Here is a 4,902-nt window from a genome sequence, read left to right on the forward strand (position 1 = left end):
AAAATTTGTGGTCGGACAGGCCAATCAACTTAGTTTTGACTCAAAATGCCTAAAAATGCCATCAAAAAGGTAATTTGGGTAGTCCAAGAAGCAGTAGATATTACATAATGACTGCCATTGTGCCCATTCATGCACCGTATTGTCCAAGACGGTAGTGCCCATTCACACGTAGTACCGTCTAGGGCTTCTTGGACTTCCTAGATCACCTTTCTGATGGCCTTTTTGGGCATTTTAAGGGCAGAAATAAATGCCAATCTACATGGAAAATGCCCAGAGAAAATGCCTAAAATAGAAACTAAAATGCCCAACCCATTCGGCATGCACAAACTCACACATGATCTGACAAATACTCTGCTAACATGAATGAGCCAGATTAGGGATCCAACCAAATACCTGTACATAGTGACATTTGTCACTCCATATAGGAATGTTGGGACAACTTTGACCTTGGGTCTATGGGGCATGAAATCATCCTACAAGTAGTCAAAAGCTAAAGATTGTCAACAACTCAGCCACATATCTCTGCTATGAGATGAAAATGTCGTTGGGTGTTTGAAATACCTCTAGCCCAAGGAAAAAATGAACTCCAAGATCTCTCATCTCAAACTCAGTGCTCAACATCTCTCTAGTGTGTGCATTTTGCTCACAACAAATCCCAATAATGATCAAATCATCAACATAAAAAAATGACATATGTCACATAATCAAAAAATAGAGGTTGGAGTCATAATTAGACTGCTTGAAGCCATGGTCGTCTATCTACTCATATCAAGCTCTGGGTGCTTGCTTAAGGCCATGGAGGGCATTCCAAAAGTGACAAACATGATCCTCTAATCTTAGGTGATTGACCCATCAAACCACAAATTTTTCATTTTATTTTGCACATCTTTTGTACTCTGAAAATATGCACATCAGTATCATGTAATGTTGGTTCATAAAATCCTTCAATCTTATCATGGCTGAACACTAAAAATAGACAATATGCTCGAGAGATAGATTGCAATAAAAATATATTTGTATTATAGTGGAAAGTTTAAAGGGATTTTCCTTTATAAGACTATACTAGAATCCTAGAGATCAGTATAAGTTTTAGGTCATCTTCAGGCACTTGATTTTCTCATGGGCCTACTTCCATCTTTTCTTGCCCTCTAGCAGCAACCCTACCTTGATGCTTTCCTACATGGTGGCCTAGCTGGCTCCTATGGCTTTGTCAATCCCCATGATCTATAGTATCCTTCTGCATAGGCATGTACCAAGCACGTGCTTCACCAAATCCCTTTTAACAAGAATGATCTTGTGCATATTTGAGGTGATAGTGGATGCATACAACACTTTTGATAGGGCCTTCAGGATAGAGAGTTGAGCCTGTCTGTGTAGGGGTAAAGTGGCATGGACAATACCTATGTTAGAAATGAAGATCTTGCCAATGAAGTGCCCTATGGATACATCCTTCCCAAATGCTCCCCAACCCTTCTAGAAACTTGCAAAATCATCAATGTCGAGCATGGCCTACATTGACATGAAGTTAGCTCAAAATAGAATACATAGTAAAATAAAGTGTTTAGACGGACTTTTGATATACTTTCGTCATGCTTAGCATTGGTGGCAACCTCTGAGGGTTTGGTCAAGTCCACACTTGACTTGGACTCATCGATTGGGGGTGCTTGCTACTCTTCCAAGGGCACCTATCCTACCATCAAGCTATCCTACACTACCTCAAACTCTTGGGTGCCAACTATGGTGTACTCAGCCAAGTCCATGGCACCTCCAAGAGTGTTGAGTTTTGAAATGACCTATTTTTTGGTTGATTTTTGTTGTTTTTGAGAGCTGAATGGTTGATTTTATGAGACGATTGATTGGTTTGGAAGTGGTTTAAGAGTTTTTGGATAGGTTGGAATGGTTTTATTAAGCTCATGATGTTTATTAGTAGAGATCTGAAGTTTTGATGATGTTCTAATATGTTCTGTTTGGTCCTGATAGCTTCTGTTGAGCTTCTGTTGAGCTTCTGTTTTGTTCTGTTTTCTCTCTGTATGGAAGGATGGAGTATTTATTGATAGGGTTTGAGATTGTTTGAAAGCTTATTGAGTGATTTTTGATGGTTTGGAATGGTTTTGGTATGAGTTATGTGGTTTTGATGCTTTCTGTTGACCTCCTGATAGCTTCTGTTGAGCTTCTGTAGACCTTTTGTATGCTTCTGTATGTGTTCGGTTGGATGAGAATGTAGCTTGGGAAAGTTTTCTAGCCTTGGAAAGAGGTGAGTACAAGTGCAAAAGAGTTAAAAGAATTCAAATAAGTAGCTACTGAAGACTGAAGTAAAGACCTGAGTGAAGTGACAGTGGTGAGCTATGAAAAGACACTGTAGTGGCTCTGATGCCTCTTCATATCAGACATACCTCTTGGGAGGTGCATCCACGACCTAAGAAGGATTATTGAGGGTGATTATTGAGTTATTGTAGTGAGGATATGATGTACTATTGATGGAGAGAGAGAGAGAGAGAGTCAGAGATAGTCAAATCTATCAAAATAGTGTGATTGTATGTGAGAGATTGAGAGAGAAGACTATGAAGATATTGAAGATGAATACTATGTGATGTATTTCCATTCAAATATGGTGTATTCCTTTGCTTTCTTTGTTCTATTGATGGATTTTGTGAAGATGTTGAAGAATATGGTTGATTCTATCAAATCCGTGGGAGATCTACATGATGCTGCATGAAGATTTGTTGTACCAGGTGTTCTTTTCTTCATTGTGATCATATAAAACCTAATAAAAAAGCTTGTTGATGTTACAAGATAGTTTTTCTTGCAAGATAATTCTCTTTTCCTTGGTGTTCCTCTTGGGGCTCCATGTTTTTGGTGTGCAGCTGGGGAAACTTGCCATCAACAAGCACCAGAAGAGGCTGAAAATGAAGGAAATGGCATTGCCAAGAAGAGAAGAATTCAATGGATGTTTGTAAAGTTCCTTCTTCCACTGAAGAGTTGGAATTTCTCATAATCAAAGCCACTTTCCACAAGAAGTTCATCCCACAATGGCGGAAACACATTACCATCATGATGCATGCTCTATGTGGTGGACAGTTTCCTCTTCCTGTTGAAGCAGCAGAAACTTGCATCTTGGTGGCAAACTGTTTGGGAACAAACTGAAGAGTAGAAACAGAGAGAATGACCATCCATGGAAGATTTGGCATTCATTGAGAAGTTTCCAGACATCATCAAGTGGGAGATTGTGAAGAAGCTTCAGGAGTCTTGGTCTGTAGAGGTTCACGGAGACAAGAAGGAAAAAAGTTGGAATTTGTTCGTGGATGCTCAACAACAAGATACATGGGATGCTTGGTGCACTGATAATCTTCTATTTGTTCAATTAGCAACCCACTGAAAGTTGGTAGACAGAGTATTTTTTATAACATACACTGTTGAAACCATCAGAAGCTGGCATTACTATGATGATGGCACCACCACAATGCTTAGACGTATGCATTTTGACACCTTCAGAACCGAATACCTTCCTCTGCGCAGTGGCATGAAAGCAGAATTCAGAGACGTTGAAAAAGAAGAAGTAGAGGAGATGTTGGCAAGAGAGTCCTCCAGAGACTGAAGCCTTCTGTTATCCCTCTGTGGAGCACTAACAACATAGTGGAGCCAACCCCTTGATGAATGATGCAATAAAGAGGCAAGCGTTAGAACGAGTCCAGAGGTACGTGAGAAGAGAGAAGACAAAAATCAAAGCTGAGAACAAACTCGCAGCAGAAGCCGCCTTTGACGCCCTTGCGGAACTCTTTACAGAAGTCCCAATGGCACATCAAGCCCTTCCTCCTCCTGCTGGAGGTCCACTTCCAAGCCAGATCCATCCTGGAAATATTGATGACAGGCCAGCGAATGTAGTCCAGTTGCCAGTTTTTAAGGGAGAGTACAATGAAGACCCCGATCTTCATGTAGTAGAGTTTATGGTAGCATGTGTAGCTAACAATGCCAGAACCCCTGAGCATTGGTTAGCAATATTCCGCGCCACTTTCAAGGGTGCGGCGTTTCAGTGGTATGAGAGACAAGCAGCAGGAACTTTTGGCACATGGGACAACCTGAAGTTGGTCTTCCTCACTAAATTCAGGCGTGAAGGTTTTGAAGAGCAGATGCGAGAGGAATTTATGAATTTAAGTCAGTCCTTTGGAGAAAGAGTAGAAGCTTATGTCTCACGAATGGAATCCATCCTGAAGAGATGGACTAACCATAATCTAGATGATGGCATTCAGAAGGGGGTGTTTCTCAGAGGATTACAACCAGAAGTCTGTAAGTTTGTGGAGCTGCAAAGACCGGCCACACTGTAAGATGCAACAGAAGGTGCAAGATTGTACGATGAAGTGAAAGCTAGATTGGCGATGAATCCAGGAAGAGGAGTCCTACCTCCTCTGATGCCAGGAATGATGTACCCATCAAATGCAGTCCTAGGGATAGTCCCCTACCCTTACCAACAGATGCCCCCGGTATCACAGTACAGTGCATCAAATCCACAGTGGCCACAATCAATGCCTCAAATGATGGTTCAACCACAACAACAATGGTCCGAACCAATTTTTCCAATGCCAAATCAGCAGCAACAGTGGAACCCTACCAACTGGAGCCAACAGCCAACAGTTCAAACAAGAGCTTTGAATCAGAATCAGAATAGAGACCCCTCTGCACCAGCCCAACTTGTTTATGCAGTGATTACAGAGACTCCTCAAAACCCTACTGCCAGTACCTCAGGAGGAGAAAGATTGAAGGATTATTTATCCAACTCAGTTGCAAATATCAAAAAGGAGTTGATGGATGTGATTACAGAGCAGCTACAAACACTGAAAGTGAATACCGCTAGCATATCCAACGTTGTAGGAGCAGGAAGAGATGTGATGCGGTCAAATACTTGGT

Source organism: Lygodium microphyllum, chromosome 21 (assembly GCF_053477565.2).
Source record: "Lygodium microphyllum isolate KBCC chromosome 21, Lygodium_microphyllum_v1.1.10, whole genome shotgun sequence".
NCBI classification, from domain to species: Eukaryota; Viridiplantae; Streptophyta; class Polypodiopsida; order Schizaeales; family Lygodiaceae; genus Lygodium; species Lygodium microphyllum.